This window comes from Piliocolobus tephrosceles, chromosome 9, assembly GCF_002776525.5.
Source record: "Piliocolobus tephrosceles isolate RC106 chromosome 9, ASM277652v3, whole genome shotgun sequence".
Taxonomy (NCBI): domain Eukaryota; kingdom Metazoa; phylum Chordata; class Mammalia; order Primates; family Cercopithecidae; genus Piliocolobus; species Piliocolobus tephrosceles.
This window is the reverse complement of record NC_045442.1, coordinates 15,025,257-15,044,907: the sequence shown is the minus strand read 5'-3', so window position 1 is coordinate 15,044,907 and position 19,651 is coordinate 15,025,257.

Here is a 19,651-nt window from a genome sequence, read left to right as displayed (position 1 = left end):
GCTGTCAGTGTGGTACTGAAGTTCTCCACTATTACTGTGTTGCTTTCTATGTCATTTCTTAGGTCTATTAGTAACTGTTTTAAAATTTTGGGAGCTCCAGGGTTAGGTGCATAAATACTTAGGACTACGATATTTTCCTGTTGGACTAGTCCTTTTATTATTATATAATGTTGTTTTTTTTTAACTGCTGTTGCTTTAAAGTTTGTTTTGTCTGATACAAGAATAGCTATGCTCACTTTTGGTGTTCATTTGCATGGAGTATCTTTTTCCACCCCTTTATCTTAAGTTTACGTGAGTCCTTATGTGTCAGGCGAGTCTCTTGAAGACAGCAGATACTTGGTGAATTCTCATCCATTCAGCCATTCTGTAACTTTTAAGTGGAGCATTTACACCATTTACATTCAATGTTAGTATTGAGATGTGAGGTACTTTTCTATTCATCATGCTATTTGTTGCCTGAATACCTTGGATTTTTATTTTTTGTTATTTTTTTTTTTTTTTTTTGAGACGGAGTCTTGCTCTGTCACCCGGGCTGGAATGCAGTGGCCGGATCTCAGCTCACTGCAAGCTCCGCCTCCCAGGTTTATGCCATTCTCCCGAGTACCTGGGACTACAGGCACCCACCACCTCAACCGGCTAGTTTTTTGTATTTTTAGTAGAGATGGGGTTTCACCGTGTTAGCCAGGATGGTCTCGATCTCTTGACCTTGTGATCCGCCCGTCTCGGCCTCCCAAAGTGCTGGGATTACAGGCTTGAGCCACCACGCCCGGCCTGTTGTTATGTTTTATAGGGCCTGTAAGATTTATGCTTTAAGGAGATTCTATTTTGGTGTATTTTGAGGATTTCTTTCAAGATTTAGAGCTCCTTTTAGCAGTTCTTGTAGTGCTGGGTTGGTGGTGGCAAATTCCGTCAGCATTTGTATCTTTCCTTCCTTTATGAAGCTTAGTTTCACTGGATACAAAATTCTTGGCTGATAATTGTTTTGTTTCAGGAGGCTAAAGATAGGACCCCAATCCCTTCTAGCTTGTAGGGTTTTTGCTGTGACGTCTGCTGTAATCTGATAGGTTTTCCTTTATAAACTACCTGATGCTTTTGCCTTAAGATTCTTTTTGCCTTAAGATTCTTTCCATTGTCTCAACTTGATGACTGTGTGCCTAGGTAATGATCTTTTTGCAATGAATTTCCTAGGTGTACTTTAAGCTTCCTTTATTTGGATGTCTAGATCTCTAACAAGGCCAGGGAAGTTTTCCTCAATTATTCCCTCAAATATGATTTCCAAACTTTCAGATTTCTCTTCTTCCTCAGGAACACCACATATTCTTAGGTTTGGCTGTTTAACATAATCCCAAATTTCTTGGAGGCCTTGTTCGTTTTTTTAATTATTATTCTTTTTTCTTTTTGTCTGATTGGGTTAATTTGAAAGTCTTCTTTGAGCTCTGAAGTTCTTTCTTCTACTTGTTGGATTCTATTGCTGAGACTTTCCAGTGCATTTTGCATTTCTTTAAGTGGTGCCCTTCATTTCCGGAAGTTGTGATTGTTTGTTTACGTTATCTATTTCACTGGAGATTTTTCCATTCATAGTCTGTATAATTTTTTTAAAATGTAAGTTGGACTTCACCCTTCTCTGGTACCTCCTTGTTTAGCTTAATAATCGACCTTCTGAATTCTTTTTCTGGCAATTCAGAGATTTTTTCTTGGTTTGGATCCGTTGCTGGTGAGCCAGTGTGATCTTCTGGGGTGTAAAAGAACACTGTTTTCTCATATTACCAGAATTGTTTTTCTGGTTCCTTCTCATTTGGGTAAGACTATGTCAGAGGGAAAATCTGAAACTCAAGGGCTGCTTGTTCAGATTCTTTTGTCCCACAGGGTGCTCACTTGATGTGGTGTTCTCCCCCTTCCCCTAGGGACAGGGCTTCCTGAGAGCCAAACTGCAGTGATTGTTATTTCTCTTCTGGGTCTAGCCACCCAGCAGAGCTACTGGGTTCTAGGCCAGTACTGGGGAGTGTCTGCAAGGAGTCCTGTGATGTGATCCATTTTCAGGTCTCTCGGCCATGGATACACCAACAGTTGCTCCAGTGGAGGTAGCCAGGTAGTGAAGTAGACTCTGTTTAGATCCTTGCCTTTCTTTTTGTTTAGTGTGCTGGTTTTATGTTGGTTGGCCTCCAGCCAGGAGGTGGTGCATTCAAGAGCTCATCAGCTGTGGTTTATGGGGAGGATACAAGCTTGCCCTAGGGTCACCTTTGGATAAGTATTCATATTTCTCAGGCAGGAGGCCACAGAGCTCCCAAGAGTTTATGTCCTTTATCTTTGGCTACCAGGGCAGGTAGAGAAAGACCATCAGGTTGGGGCAGGGTTAGGTGTGTCTGAGCTCAGATCCTCCTTGGGCAGGGCTTGCTGTGGCTGCTGTGGCGGATGGAGTGTGGTTTCTAGGCCAATGGAATGATGTTCCCAAGGTGATTATGGCTGCCTCTGCTGCATCACACAGGTTGCCAGGGAAGCGGGGAAAAGCCAGCAGCCACATGCCTCATCCAGCTCCCACGCAGCCCGCAGCCTGAAAGGCTGGTCTCACTCCCACTCTGTCCCCCAACCAGCACTGTATTTCCAGGAAGCCAATGAGCAGGGCTGGGAACTTGCCCCAGGCCATAAACCTCTCAGCTGAGAAAGCAAGCAGACTGTGGATTCTGTCAGCTTTCCTGGTATGTTCCTGTGGCAGTTCTTGGAGCAAAGGTTCATAGTGTGAGTCTCCACACACTGCTCAGTCTGTCTGGGTGGGAGCTGCCAGTTAATCCTGCCTCCTATCTGCCATTTCCCCCTCCCACCTTACTCCAACCTGAAAGCTTAATAACACACACTCTTGGTGGGGTTTTGGCAGACTGTACATAGCAGTGGGAGTCTAAATTGACTGATATTGCTTCTAAGGAGGGCAATTTGGCAATCACAAGCCAAATCTTAGATCCATATGTTATTTTACTCTGATTCCACTTTGGGGAATTAATCCTAGAGATCAACTGGCTCATGTTCCACATGGCATATACACAGAATTTTTATTACAGGACACCTAGACTGGCCAAAGATTAGAAACCACCTAAATGGTCATTAATGGGGCACTAGTTGAATACATCAGTGCAATGGACTACTATGCAACTGAGAAAAAGAATGACATGCTGTCTGCACTGCAGGGAAGACATGTCTAAGCAAAGTGAAGGGTATAGAGAAAGTATAGAGGGGGATAAATTAGAATTTACATTTGTATTTGCACATTGTATTCACATAAGTATAATCTAGAAGGATACAAGAAACTTTAACATGATTGGTTACCTGTGGGCAAAAGAAAGGTAAGATTCTGGGCGGATGAGAGACAGGTAGGATGAGAATTTTCCCTGTATACTTTTTTATACTTCTAAAATTTGAAACTATGTGAATAATTTCTGTACAAAAGATTAAATTAAAAAATAATGTAGCAAACCACACTGGAGATGCGGTGTTCAACTACCTACAGATTTGCAGGTAGGGGCTTATCTTCTGACAGTTGATAAGATCTCTCTTATCCTTTGATTGCTGAGCAGTAGAAACTGATTGCTATTGATCAATTTCCTCCACTTTCTCTTATGTCAAGGTTCTGCAGACTTCTCAGCAGACCTCTAATTTTCCCTGGTCCAGATAGTAACTCAAACCCCAGATGATCTCTACCTTGAGTTCCAGAGAATCATTCTAGACAAGGAATCAGGAAGCCTGATTCTCTTACTGGGCTGCTATGTAATCCTGGGCTAGTCACTTTTCTGCTCTGAGCTTCAGTTTCTCCATTAGTATGTGAAAAGACCTCACTTTGAGATCCTGTTCTCTGGACTACAGGTCTCCCGGAAAAGAGATGGGGAAATGGAAATGACCAGACACTGCCTGTGCTCACTTGTCCTGAGCATGGGGTGGGGGTTGATGAAGTCAAATGTAATTTTAATTAAATATTTCCATGTGCCTGGTGGCTACGGACTTCATGATAAGTCTCTGTTCTGAATGGCAGCTAAGAACCCTTCAATGGAAAGGGAGGGACGGGAGGAGCCTGAGTTGGAAAAACCTGCTCTGGGGAACACCGGTCTCCCGGGTGTCCTGCATCTCTGTTTGAGTTGGGCAAGAGGGAGCAGATTCTGGGGTTTGCGGGGGAGGATGGAAGCGTCAGATTAGGCTTCTGTGTAGTCCTAGGTAGCCCCACTAGCAAGAGCCTGAATCATGCCAGGGAGAACTAGAATCCTCACCAGGCAGGACTGAGAAACCACGCCCTCTCTGCAGGAGCCAGACCACCGCCCCCCTTGCTGGTTTTCGTGACTCTGGCAGCCTTTCTCGCAGGACAGCTGCAGGTGGTGATGAGCTCTTCCCTTGCAATTTCACATGCCTGGGCCTGACAGGAGGGTTTGGAAGATCGTTCGTTCATCCCTCGTGTTCCACAAGCTGAAGTTGGGGACATTTACCTCTCTGCCAACACTGTCAGCCTCCCAGGGGACTGGCACGAGAAGGGTGGGTACAACTGATGCTGGAGCCGTCCTGGATCTCCACTCGGAAGCTTTAGAGACCCCCACTGGTTGCCAGGATGGTACCTGGCACAAAACAGACGCTGAAAAAATAATTGTTGCATGAACAACTAACCCAGTGGCTGTGAGCTCTAGAGTGGGAGCACATGGGTTGGCATCTAAACACATTGCTGCTGGCTGTGTGACACTAGACCAGGGCCTAACCTTGCTGAGCCTCACAGAGCCACTGGGAGGGTGAAATGAGATCATGTCTGCAAAGAGAGCTTCAGATCATGCTCAAGAGAGGGCGGCTGCTGTCATGAGGATGAGGAGGAGGATTCCACTTGACTCGGGAAGACTGGTTGTCCCACCCGACTGCTTTGGCATCGGTCTGCCCTCATTCTGTGTACTAGGTCAGTGGTGTGTCTCTGGAGAGACCTCAGAGCAGCTGGTGGTGTGGGCTACCCACAGCTCCTCCAACAGAGTGTGCAGCAAACTTTGTTTTTTCCCAATCATATAGGTGAACTATAGCATCTTGGGATGGTTAATTTGCATTTCTCTAATATTGATGGAGGCTGAGCACCTTTTGACATTTTTAGGAGATGTTATGTTCACTGCATTTGTCCTGCCTTCTGCCTGATAATGGATCAAAGCTCTTTTTCTTCTAATATGGAAAAACTTAATACAGAAAAGTAGAATCATTGGATCAAGGCTCTAGAGCTGTGCTAATAGAAATTGATGTGGAAATGGGAATGTTCTAGAGCTGTACTGTCCAGTATGGTAGCCACTGACCACACACGGCTATTATCTTGAAATGCAGTTAATGCAACTGAGGAACTGAATTTTAAATTTTATTTAATTTTCTTGAATTGTCAACAGCTACATGTGGCTACTGTATTTTGATAGCACAGCTCTAGAGGCAATAAAGCTGGCCAGGCGCAGTGGCTCATACTTGGGATGCCAAGGCGGGTGGATCACGAGGTCAGGAGTTCGAGACCAGCCTGGCCAACATAGTGAAACCTCATCTCTACTAAAAATTTAAAAAGTAGCCAGGCATGGTGGCGGGCACCTGTAATCCTACTCGGGAGGCTGAGGCAGGAGAATTGCTTGAACCTGGGAGGCGAAGGTTGCAGTGAGCCAAGATCGTGCCATTGCACTCCAGCCTGGGCGACAAAAGCAAGACTCCGTCTCAAAAAAATAAAAAAATAGGCTGGGCGCGGGGGCTCATGCCTGTAATCCCAGCACGTTGGGAGGCCGAGGCGGGCAGATCATGAGGTCAGGAGTTCAAGACCAGCCTGAACAACATGGTTGAAACCCCGTCTCTACTAAATATACAAAAATTCGCCAGGCGAGGTGGTGGGCGCCTGTAGTTCCAGCCACTCAGGAGGCTGAGGAAGGAGAATCGCTTGAACCCCGGAGGCAGAGGTTGCAGTGAGCTGAGATCGCGCCACTGCACTCCAGCCTGGGCAGCAGAGCGAGACTCCATCTCAAAAAAATAAATAAGTAAAAATAAAAATAAAGCTGACATCTGGAGTGTCCTACACTCCAGGAGACTGAACCATATGTCAAAGGTAGATGACAATGAGAGACAGGCTGTCAAGCCCAAGAGCATTCTTGCCCAGGAGTAGGCTGTGTATCGGGTAGCACGTGGGGTACTCACCCGGAAAGGTCCCGAGCCCCGCCCAAAGTCTCCTGACTTCCAGCCAGGGCCCTCCTCCACACCAGGCCCTCAAACCACCTTAGCAGGACACTTCTGGGCAGTGGTCTGCGGGCAATCTTCATGTTGTCCTCAAATGACTGAGAGTCACTGCTTCTGGCATTCAAGTCCGCTGGTGATGAGCCCTGCCCTCCTGTTCAGCCCACTGCCCTGGAACTTAGGGGCCTGCGTTGCCCACTCATAGCCTACGTATCTACCCCAGATCTACCTTACTTCTGCTTAGGGCCTAGGCTCTCATACAAGGGGTCAGTGGAGCCCTGTAAATGACACCCCTCCTCATGCCACACCCTGTTCTCACAGATTGTAAAATATCCAGGCAGGACCCTGACCCCACCAAGCTGAATCTTCCTCCCTTGACGATGAATGGGACCAGGCCTGTTTACCAGAGGAGCCATTCAAAATCCACTTATTTGAGGAAATCGGTGATCTTGTTTATGTCCATTAATCCGAGACCGTGATTGCAGAGGGTTCCAGGGGTTCCATTGCAAAGCCCCCCACCACATGGCCAGCTAGCCAGGTAATCTCTCCACCCTGACTGGGCCAGCAGATGGCAGGTTTCCCAGGACTAATCAGCCACTGAGATGTGACGTCCCTGTCTGAGCTGTGGCCAGAGAGGAGGGTGCCCTGGACAGGATCCGTCCAGGAGGCTGAGAGCACTCATGGGGAAAGGCAGCGTGAATTCCAGAAAAGACCCATGTCCCCGACCTCTGGACCTACACGGAAGGCTCCATTCCTCCGAGCTGCCACCAAGTACTCTATTGTGTGAACCTCCAGGAGGACGAGGACCACTGCCTGTGTGTCCCAGCAGCTCCCACTCCAGGTCCCGTGCCATCACAGGAGCTCAGAGAGTAGCGGCAGAATTAAATACAAGGCCTCACTAAATTGGAATTTTAATTTTAGCCCTAAGATGAGACAAGTTGAAAGATGACTTTAGAATTATCCCCAATTAGACAACTGTCAACCTAAATAAAAGAGCCTCTCCAAAAGAAAATGGTTATTTGGGCCGGGTGCAGTGGCTCACGCCTGTAATCCCAGCACTTTGGGAGGCTGAGGCGGGCAGATCACCTAAGGTCGGGAGTTCAAGACCAGCCTGACCAACATGGAGAAACCCTGTCTCTACTAAAAATACAAAATTAGATGGCGTGGTGGTGCATGCCTGTAATCCCAGCTACTCGTGAGGCTGAGGCAGGAGAATCGCTTGAACCCAGGAGACGGAGGTTGTGGTGAGCCAAGATTGTGCCATTGTAGCTGGGACTACAGGCATCTGCCACCATGCCCAACTAATTTTTTGTATTTTTAGTAGAAATGAGATTTCACCGTGTTAGCCAGGATGGTCTCGATCTCCTGACCTCGTGATCCACCCACCTTGGCCTCCCAAAGTGCTGGGGTTACAGGTGTGAGCCACCGCATCCGGCCAGAAGACAAAGGTTTTTAAAGGTAAAATGAGAAGGATTATATATTGTTTTGAAATAATTATCCTTGGCTACTAAGATCAGTAACAGGTGACGCCAGTCCAAGGTTGCTGGGCCGAAGTATTTGTTGTGTAAGGTTGCAATGGCCTTTGTGCAAGGTTAAGGGTTTGCAGGCTTTTCTGATACTTTTTGTATCCAAGGCATCCAAGTGTGAGAACCCTTTCTTCATGAACTTCCCCAGCTCTCGTGTTTTTAACACAAGAGATTCCATTTTGATTGACAACTTTCATACAATATAGAAATTAGAACCTAAGACCTAATCTAGCCAACAGGTCCCCACGTTTGGTGGACCCACCATGCACAGCCGAGTCCCCTGGAGCATGAGGCTGAAATGCAGGTTTCTGGGCCCTGCTCCAGACCTGCAGACTCAGAATCTCAGGAGGTAGGGAGGGATGGGGAGGGTAAAAGCTGCATTACTAACTAGCTCCCTTAGTAACAATTCAGCACGCTGGTGTTCAGGGATGCCCTCTTCTTGCCAATGAGAAAACAGAAGGGCAGTCTGTTGGCCAAGGGTCCCCAGCCAGGGAACGTCAGGACCTGGGGCACAGCTCTAGGAAACGCTGCTGTTGCTGAGAGTGGGGGCGAGGGGCACTGGCCAGACCTGGATTTGTGGGAGGCGGCTTACATGAGGCTCTAGACTTCTGCAGCAAGATGGAGATCAGCTACCCATCAGGGAACCTGGACTTCCAGCAGGCAGCCCTTTTAGCCAGCACAGCAGAGGCACACCAGGTGGTGGGGTCTCAGTCCAGTGGGGTCTTCAGGAGGAAGCAAGGCTCCTGGGCTGAAGTCTAGTTTCAGGTGGGGCTGTGATTAGGGTCTGGCCATCTTGGTTCTGCCACCTACTGGCTGTGTAACCCCGGGTACCTCTCTGAGCCTCAACTCCTCGTCTGAAAACAGAATAATCAGAGTACCTACTTTTTGGGGTAGCTGTGGGGTGGGGCGTGAGATGGCACAAGCTGTCGGTGTTTGCCTCTCAGGTCCTTCTTGACTCCTTGGGGCTGAATTTATGTTCTTATTACTCCGTTTCCGAGCAGATGAGGAAGAGGAGGGTAGAACTCTAGCTCCATCTCTGCTCCCTGACCTAAGCATCCCAACCCCTCCCAGGCTGGGGACAGAGCAGTTCCATCACGTAGCTCCCAGTCCCTACAAGACTCTGATTAGGAAGAGGCTGCCTGCCCCTATCGTGGTTAGGTGCTAACTCATTCTCTGCTTTATCTGTCACATCTTGAACTGCCCATCAGAGCCCATTAGACCAGAATGAGACTCCCAGGGTGGCCGCAGAACAACAGCATTTCAGCTCATCAGAGGAAGCTGCCAAATGAGCCAGTCTGAGCAGCATTTTGGGGGTAAATATTCACTTCCCATTAACGGGCTAAAATGCAGAGGTGGCTCAGTTTCACTCCCACTGTGCCACTCCCTGGGGTCTGCAGTGTGGCCCAGGAGAAAAAGGCACAGCCTCGGGGTCAGACCCGCGTTGGACCCAGCTCTGTCCCCTGGTACCTGAGGGACTCTAGATAAATTACTGGATTTCTCTGAACTCCACTTATCCCATTTGTAAAACAGGATTGCAAATGTTAGTAGCCTCGCCATGGGACTGTTTTGGTCATTAAATGCCAATTTGTATATAAAGCGCTTAGCGCAAGCCTGACGACAGAAACACTTGGTAATTGAAAGCTACTGTTTTTCCACAAGGACTTCCTTTCAGGGATCGCAGCCTTGGACGGAGGCCTGGGTACAGATTTAATCAGATGCAGGCGCTCCGGATTACCATGGAGATCATCTAATCTAATACGTGGAGGCTGCTCAGGGACTGTTTATTGAGTTAAAAGAAAACACAAATCTAATTTTGGCCCAAAGAAGAGAAAGTTAAAAGGGAACTTGAACAGGCTTTGGCTAGACAGTATGATAATAATTACTGCTGTTTTTTTCAGTACTTACTAAGTGATAACTGTTTTCCTTTAAAGAGAAAAGTCATCTAAATAATCGTAGCTACTATCATTCTCTGTAATGTTAGTGCTAACCCATTTCTAGTAGAAGGCATCCCCAGCTTATGGTGGGGGATGGAGACTTCTGTAGGCAGAGGCAGAGTTTTAGAGGCCTGTGCCCCTAACCAGCACCCATGCTAAACCCCGGGAAGATGACGTGACAACATTCAGCTCTTACTCCTCTCACTCAGAGGAAGGGGACAGAGAGGCGGCAGCCCTCCAAGAAGGCAGATGCCATGGTGCTGCTCCAACAGCTGCTGGCTGGGCCCAGGCTGGCAGCGCAGCAATGTCAGAGGGGATGGTCCTGAGGACAATAGGGAGACTGGCCTAGCAGTGCCACCAGTGTACCCGACGTCCCCCTGGAATCAGACAGCCCTGGTAGGACACAGCAACAAACCTGGCAGCAGCACTGCCCCCAGGGACATGAGAAATAAGATGCCAGGCACAAAGCAAGGACCCGCTCAGTGGGGGCCTCATTTAGAGAACTAAAACTTGGGCCTGAGATTCGGTGTCCTGCTCAGGACCCAGTGAAGCAGGGTAGGAGTGGAGGGTTCCTTCCAGCAGATCCTGTGACCAGTGATCAGAGGACCACCCTCGCCCCTGCCCATTCTAGCCATTAGAACCTATGGTGCGTGGGCAAGGGTCCCCAAACAGGGCCCGTCACCTGCCCACCCCCTCCTAGAATGACACCAGTCCTCTCACAGGCTGAGGTCAGGGCCAAAGCTGCCAGGCTGCCGCTGTGAGCTCCTGCTGCAGTGGTGGCAGAAATCCACCTGCTGCAGCCTGGATATGGGAAATGCATTTTTCACCCCATCAGGCATCAGGGCGAAAGCAATTTACAAATGGTCAGCTGGGGGAGAGACGCGGCCAGCAGTGTTTTGCAGTCCATTAAAAGGTTTGGACCAGGGCTTTGAGAGATGTGCCAGCAACCGTGCAGAGGCATTCATTCACCAGAGCCTGCTCATGCAGCTCACTTTGGAGCTGGGCAAGGACTCCCGGGAGTCCAGTCAGTGTGAGAGGACACTTGGGTTTCTCTGCTGGTGGCTCATCAGGGATCAAGGACTCTGTATTAGTTAGGGTTCTCTAGAGAGACAGGACTAAAAGGATAAATGTATATATGAAATGGAGTTTATTAAGGAGTATTAAGCACCATCACAAGGTGCAGTCCCACAATAGGCCATCTGCAACCTGAGGAGCAAGAAAGCCAGTCCGAGTTCCAAAACCTCACAAGTAGGGAAGCCAACAGTGCAGCCTTCAGTCAGTGGCTGAAGGCCTGAGAGCACCTGGCAAACCACTGGTGTAAGTTCGAGAGTCCAAAAACTGAAGAACTTGGAGTCTGATGTTCGAGGGAAGGCAGCATTCAGCATGGGAGAAAGATGAATGCCAGAAGACTCTGCCAGTCTAGTCCTCCAACATTTTCTGCTTGCTTTATTCTAGCCACGCTGTCAGCTGATTAGATGCTGCCCACCCAGACTGAGGGTGGGTCTGCCTCTCCCAGTCCACTAACTCAAATGTTAATCTCCTTTGGCAACACCCTCACAGACACCCCCAGGAACAATACTTTCAATCTTCACTCCAATCAAGTTGACAATATTAGCCATCACAGGCTCTTAGGGACTGTCCCTCAGCACTCCACCCCAGGAACTCTAGATTGGGGATCAGCCTAGATAGTCTTCCCCGTTTTTTCCAAAGAGAAAATGCAGAGGGAAGAAACCAGCAAGCCACCATCTCATAAATGTATTTGTTTACCACTTTGTTTTAGAAATGCTCAAAGCAGCTAACAAAGACTTCACTTACGAGGAAGCGATTACATGAAAAGCAAGAACACACACGGGATCCTCTGGGGGTCTTAGGGCATGTGGGCTGCAAGCGGCAAATACTGACCCTCACCCCTTACAGTGAAAAGGAAAGGCCACTGAGACGCTGTAGCCTTTGGGAGGGCAAGGATCAGATAGCCCCAGCACCGGCTCCAGGTGTCTCTGTTCTTGGGAAGGGCCGGCTCCTGCCTTTTGCATTTCAAATTGCCCCATACATAATTTCAGCTCCAGGAGAGGGGCCCGATTGGCTCAGGTACATTCCCATCTGCTGGCTGAGGAAGGCAGGACGCCTTCATCAGATGCCCCCCCCCACCCACCCCCGCCCAAAACTATGTTGAACAGAGAGAAGCAGTTCACCCAAGAAAATTATATAAAGAAGTGCAAATGGCAGCTGAGCAGGCCAAAAAAAGAGTGTTCACTACCATGGGCCAGTTTGTTTTATAGATGAGACTGGAGGTCAGAGCAGTTCAGTGACTTAATAATGGTGGAGCCAAAATTCTGTCTGATCGGGATTCCAGGATGAGCTCTCCCTGCAAGAGCATTCAGCCTCCTCTAGTATATTTGACCTTGGCCTGAGTCTCCTCTCTGAACAGCATATGATGATTAGCCACTTGATATGGTCTGGCTGTGTCCCCACCCAAATCTAATCTTGAATTTCCCCATGCTGTGGGAGGGACCCAGTGGAAGGTGATTTAATTAGGGAAGTGGGTCTTTCCTGTGCTGTTCTTCTGATAGTGAATATGTCTCCTGAGATCTGATGGTTTTAAAAATGGGAGTTTCCCTGCACAAACTCTTTGCCTGTAAGATGTTGACGTGCTCCTCCTTGCCTTCTACCATGATTGTGAGACTTCCTCATCCATGTGAACTGTAAGTCCAACGAAGCTTCTTTTGTAAATTGCCCAGTCTCAGGCAGCAGTGAAAACAGACTAATACACCACTCAACTGTGTTTTCTGGATCATTATTTTAGCTTAGGGAGTCAATGGTCCTGCTGAGAGATCATGCTCTTAATAGCCCTGTTGGGTCCCTCTCCCCACAATGTGTCCCAAAAATCTGACCTTGCACTTTCCAAATGCTGGGGCACTAGACTGGGCTGTCCGCAGGCCCAGAGGCTACTCAGAGCGTAGGGAGCCCTGCCCAACAGAGAATGCTGCTAACAGCCCACAGACACCCTCAGCAGAGATCCTCAGACAGTCCAGAGGCTGTGCTGAGGATGACACTGGGCATAAGGAGGCCGAGTTATTACAGCCCTTGGACTCTTCTGCCATCCAGACAGCTGAGCCACATTGCAGCACACTGCGATCTGCTGCCATAGGGAGGAATTGGGCACTCACTGGGTACATGCTCCGTGCCAAGCCGTGTGCTATGGTTACGTCTTGAAGCCTTTACATCGACCACTGACAGTGAGCCACTGTCCAGGACCAGCGATTGTTGATGTCTGTGAGTTCCAGCTTTCTCAGTGGAAAATGAGGTTGTTGTGAGTTGAGACAAAAGAGGCATCGAGTGCTCTGTACGGTGCCAGGCGCACAGTAAGCCCTTGGGAACTACTCAGTGGGAGTAGTTACAGTAGTGGTAGCTGCTGTTATTCTGAGATCTGAAGGCTGGGAGCGCCAGTGAAAGTGTGAGTACTATGGTTTCACAGGGGAGTGAACTGAAGCTCAGAGAGCTGAGTGACCTGCTCAGGGAGACACAACTCAACAGGGCCTGGAACCAGCTGGCCCCAGAGGTATCAGGTCTGAAGCATCTGTTCTTTCAACTCCACTGTGCTGCCTCTCCGAAGTCCTGATCAATATCCCAGCTCTGCCATTTGCTTGTTCCCTTCACCTCTGAGTCTCCAGGTACCTTCATGTCTCCTAGCCAGGAGGGCTCTCCTGGACCCTGGCCTGAGGTGGCCTGCCCAGTTAAATAGCCCTGGTGCCCTAAGGCATCCATTATATGTAATTTCACTCCTGTGCATCTAGAAGCTGTTTACCATCCTTGGGAAAAGCAACAAAAATTATTCAAACACCGTTTCCTGCAGAGCTTTATTCACGGAGCCCCGGCTGAAAAGGCTCTCTCCTCTGAGGCTATGATGATCATGAATGGCTTCACCACCATTGCCAGGGAAGGTATGATTAGTAGGGTCTTAAGAACAGCCCTGCTAGGTCTAACAGAGGCCCCACAGCCCAGTGTTCACCTGTGCTGGAGGATGCCAGGAGGGAGGACTGAGCAGTAAAACAAATCACCTTGTAGATGGGGGTTCAAATCTTCCATTGTGTGATTTGGGGCAGGTTAAATTTAAGTCTGACATCTGGGCTGTCTCATCTTGTAATAATTGTATTGCTGTGTAACAAATTACCCCCAAAATTTAGTAGCTTAAAACACCACACAATTATTTCTGAGTTTCCCTGGGTCAGGAATCTGGGCACAGCTTAGCTAAATTCTCTTGTTTCAGGGTTTGTGGCAAGGCTGTGATCAAGGCGTCAGCCAGGGTCACAATCATCTCGAGATTCAACCAGACCAACATCTATTCCAAGTTCACTCAGGCTGTCAGCAGGATTTAGATCTTCTCGGGCTGTTAGACTGAAGGCCTCAGTTCCTTGGTACCTGTTGGCTGGATGCCACCCTCAGTTCCTTGCCCAGTGGCCCTATCAAGTGAAGGCTGAGGAGAGAACATCAGCAAAGTGACGAGTCTTCTGTAACCTAATCACAGAAGTGACAGTCCATCACTTGGGCCACATTCTTTTCATTAGAAGCAAGTTGTTGGGTCCAGCCCACACTCAAGGTGAGGGGACTCCAAAGTGATCTCCAAAGTGAACACAAGGGTGTGAATGCGGGAGTGGCAGTCACTGGGGTCGTGTCAGAACTGCTAACCATACATGTGTAGAGTGGTGCTGGTCACTGCCTCACTGGATTGTTCCTAAGATGTAAGTGAAGCGCCTCCCATGCAGACAGGTATCCAGTGAAGAGCAGCTGTCACTGTGTCACATGTGCTCAGATGACATCTATTTCCTTTCCCCAATGCTGTCTGAGCTGTCTTAGGGACCAGATTGTTCACCAAACACTATCTCGACAGGCAAGGCCCTATTTTTGGTTCCCAACACCTTGTTACAGACCACCATCCTGCTTAGCTTTGTTACGGGTGAATCTGGACATACCCAAGAAAAAATTATCCTTTTCAGACAGGGACTTTTTCTTTCACCTATACCAGCGTAAGCTCTTTGTCTTCTTTAATCATAGCTCCCTGGCTATTCTAGTCAGGAGGGTGACTGGATTCTGTGCTGTTTATAGATTCTAGGATCAGTGATCTACCATGACTGTCAAACCAAAGCACACCGGTTCATCCTGAAGAGCAGATAGAAAGACTGGTGTTGTGTAAAAACAAAGTTGATGTGGAGTCAGAGTTTGGTTTTCCTATTTCCCAAAGGCTCCCAATGGGCAGCTGTCATAGACCCATGGAGTGGACTCATGCAACCAAGAGTCACTAGCAGCCATCCCTCCCCTTCACCGTCCTGAGACCCGGCTCTAACCAGACAGTCCCACCTCCTTAACCCAATGTGAGCTAGAGACAGGTCCCAGCCCCAGCCCCAGGAGGGTAGATCTGTTTAGTCTAAGTCTACCACGGTGGTTCCATTCTTCTCCTGAGTTATCCCAATTCCCCTCAATGAAAACTGAAGGGAACTGGGCTGGTGTGCTTCAGGGAAGTTTCACTGCTCTTAAAAGAGACATGCTGGGGAACAGAGGCTCTCTGCTTCAACTGTTTGTTGTCATTCTGACAACTGCAGCAGTCAAGTAAAGATCTTGAAGGAAGCGACACTGAAGACAAAGTGAACATAATGAGGCTGGCAGAGCAGAAAGTGGGAAGAAATCCAAGTCCTGGATATCAATTAATTGTATGTATCAGCCCTGGAACTGCCCAACCTTGGGACTTCTGTAGGTGATACAAGTCTCTCTCATTGTTTAAGTCGGTGATCTCCAAAGTGAACCAGGTGATCCACCGAGGTACAGGAAGAAAACGTAAGTTATGTTTTTAAGAGTAAAGAAGCCTTACCAATACATAACAGACACTGCATGGTAGTGGCCAGGCAGCACATGCCAGTCAGTGAGGAATCCTCAAAGAAGTGCTGAGAGCTCCATATCGCAGAGGGAGCAACAGGGGCACCACTCTCTTCCAGAATATTGTTGTCTGTGTGCACCATCAGCCAACTGGACTTAGATTTTTATTATCCTACACAACAGCATCTTGACAACAGTTTATAATGAGATGAGGAAATTAAACCCTCAAATTTGCTGGTTATCTCATAGCAAAATTCTTAAATACGGTATCTATTTTTTAATTGATAAAAAGGCTTGAATGTGCCAATCTTTCCTGTGGTGACAAGCATCTGTAAGCAATATGCAATCTAGAAGGTATTTTTTTAAATGGACAGATTTAACCTGACCCTTCTAGGTAAAGACAACATAATACTAACGATGACCAAGCAAGAATTCATGAAAATGTGTTGCCAAAAATTGTCACCTATAAAAACTCTCCAAAGTGTACACTTAAACTTGGGAAATGAAATTCAAAAATAAGTTGCAGGTTTTGAAACCATTTTTAGCAAAAATAAAAATGCAGCGCTCCTAATTCAGCATAAACAAGTTACTGACATTGGAAAAGATGAAAATTTATTATAAAAATTTCAACAAACGCTTTTGCAAAATTGGTGGATGGAACTCAAAAATATTTTCAGTAAGCACAGCCATATTTGGATCCACAGATCTTAATTAATGAAGTGACTTATTCAGCTACAACAGTCATTAAAACCAAGCATCAAAATAAACTTACCTTAAGAACATTGTCATTTTTATAAAGTGTTAAAACTAGGAGTTTCAAAAATGACAAGCATTTTTAATCATGACTCTCCCTAAAAGAAATTTTTTTTTTAGAAAGAGTAAAGGTTTATTAACCACAAATACCAGAAACAATATTTCAAAACATTTTTACCTCATCTTTTTAATTTTCTACTTTTGTTTTATATGTATTAGTAACATGTTCAAATTGAAACATTTTAAAATATGTATGTCTCTGTATACACACACACACACACACACACGCTGGGGTGTGCACACTACGGCATTAAAGGCAGGTGAGTGAGTTTACATAGGGTTTTCTGTTTCATTGCTTGTATCCTTAGAAAAAACTTCTCCAATCCAGGCCAGGCGTGGTGGCTCAAGCCTGTAATCCCAGCACTTTGGGAGGCCGAGATCACGAGACCATCCTGGCTAACACGGTGAAACCCTGTCTCTACTAAAAAATACAAAAAACTAGCCGGGCGAGGTGGCGGGTGCCTGTAGTCACAGCTACTCGGGAGGCTGAGGCAGGAGAATGGCGTAAACCCGGGAGGCGGAGCTTGCAGTGAGCTGAGATCCGGCCACTGCACTCCAGCCTGGGCGACACAGCGAGACTCCGTCTCAAAAAAAAAAGAAAAAAGAAAATACTTCTCCAATCCCAAGAAAAAAATGTTAGTTTTTACATTTTTTTTTAGTTCACAATCTGGAATTTCTCTTGGTGAATGGTATGACAGGAATCAGTTTAATGTCCTCTAATTATACCAGCACCTTTCATTAAATAATTGACCACAGACGGCATGATTTCAAAAAGCCGCCTTTAGTGTACTCTAAATTCTAAATTTGAGTTCTTTTCTGTTTTCTAAACTACTCTTCCATTGACTTGTTGACACTGGCACAACTGTTTTAACTTAATTGCACTTAGAATGGGATGTATTTTTTGGTACAGCAAGTTCCTTCCATTTTTTTCACGTTCAGTGGGGATTTTCCTATTTTTATCTGTTTATACTTCCATGAGTTTTTTAGATTACATAAATAAATACCGTTGGTTATCTGAATTGACTTTGCACTGAATATACATTAACTCAGAGAACTGGCATGTTTAGAATGGTCCAAACGTTCGTATTATCGAGTGCTTACAAGCCCCCGTTCTCCCCTCCGTTCTCATTCCCCTCCACCACCCTCCCAAGGAAACTATGTTCCTGAATGTTCATAACTGTCTTTCCTTTATAGCTTTACTACTTGTGTATGAGTCCCTAACAATATAGTTTTTCCTGATTTTGAACTTTACATGAAGGTACCCATGCTGGCTCTATTCTGACTTCACTCAACATGATTTCTGAGATGCATCCATGTTGAAGCCCACAGTGGTATGATGCCTTGACTACTCTAGAGAATTCCACTGCATACACTTCGTTTATTCACTGTATGCTAGATGGGCATTTGGCTCCCTCCTTCATTCCTTGTAATTATTACATATAATGCTGTTATTAAACATCCCTGTATATGTTTCCTGGTACACATGCACATGAGTTTTTCTAAGTATAAATAGTGGGCTATAAGAGATGCCTAGGTTCAGTTTCATTAGACAATACTGTTCTCCAAAGTACAGATTGACACGCCAACAACAGATGGTTTGTTGTCATAATCTCTCAGACTGTTATTTTCAGACTTCTCATGATTTCTGCCAAGTTGTCAGCAAGGAAATGGTATCTGTGGTTTGAATGTGCATTTACTGATGTCTAATGAGGCTGAACATCTTTTTACATTTATGGGCCATTTCTGTTTCTTCTGTGAAATGCCTGCTAGTGTTTGGGGTCTGTCTCTCTTGAGTTGTTTTCATTGCTGATTTGCATTCAGGTGCTCTTTAGCAGTTATGTATATATTATGAATATTTATATCTTATTCCAGATTTGGCTTCTCTTTTCACTCTACAGCATGTTTGGTATTAAGTATGTATGATCAATGTAGCCAAAGTACTTATCTTTTAATTGACAGTTTGCATTTTCTATCTTGATGAAATTCTTCCCTACTCCAAAGTCATTGTTTTAATCACCTTCTTTGGCAGTAAGTGTTAGAATCTTGTAGTGCTCGTTCCCCTCACAATCCATTCAGAAAGGTCTTGGATATCCTTGGCCCTTTGCTCTTCCATTTATATCGAAGAACCAACTTGTCAGGTTCCACAGTGAAAACCACTGGGAACTTTTTTGGAATTGCAATTTGGAGAGAAAGTTGAGATTTAGATAATATTGAGTGATATCCCTTACATTCTCTACATTTATTTAGGTCCATTAAGTTTTTTTCATCATTTTCTCATTTTAAAATTTCTTAGGTACTTTTTTTGTTCCTATTATAAACAGCATTTCTTAAGTACATTAAAAAGCCAACCTTGTATCGCTGAGACCAATCCATTTCAGTCATCATTTGTTACATTTTGAATACACTGTTAGATTTGGTTTGCAAAAAATGTTTATTTTCCTACTGAAAGGTACAACGTGTTTTACACATGTGTGTGTATTTATCTGTCAGATCAAACTCATTAGCTGTACTACTTAAATCTTGTATGTCCTTAATAGTCTTCCTGATTTGGTCTTTGCAAGATCTATTAATTACTGAGAGGGGTCTGTTGAAAATGTCCCTTATGCTGGTAGATTGATCTATTTCTCCTTGTAGTTGTATTCATTTTTCCTTTTTGTAGTCTTTTTTTCTTTTAACTTTTTACAGTTTTTTCTAGACAGGTTCTCACTCTTATCCTAGCTGAAATGCAGTGGTATCATCATAGCTCAATGCAGCCTCAAACTCCTGGGCTCAAGCAATCCTCCTGCCTCACGCCTTAGCCTCCTAAGTAGCTAGGACTAAAAACAGGTACCACCATGCCCAACATTTTTTTTTTTTTTTTTTTTTTGAGACCGTCTCACTCTGTTGCCCAGGCTGGAGTCCAGTGGTGCAATCTTAGCCCACTGCAACCTTCACCTCCTGGGTTCAAGTGATTCTCGTGCCTCAGTCACCCAAGCAGCTGGGATTACTGGTGTGTGCCACCATGCCCAGCTAGTTTATTTTATATTTCTTATTTTTAGTAGAGACAGAGTTTCTCCATGTTAGCCAGGCTGGTCTCGAGCTCCTGGCCTCAAGTGATCCACCTGCCTCAGCCTCCCAAAGAATTGAGATTACGGGCGAGGGCCACTGTGTCAGGCCCAACTTTATTTATTTATTTATTTTTGCTTCAGATAGTTTCACTCTTGTTGCTCAGGCTGGAGTGCAGTGGCGCGATCTCGGCTCACTGAAACCTCTGCCTCCCGGGTTCAGGCGATCTTCCTGCCTCAGCCTCCCAAGTAGCTGTGATTACAGGCG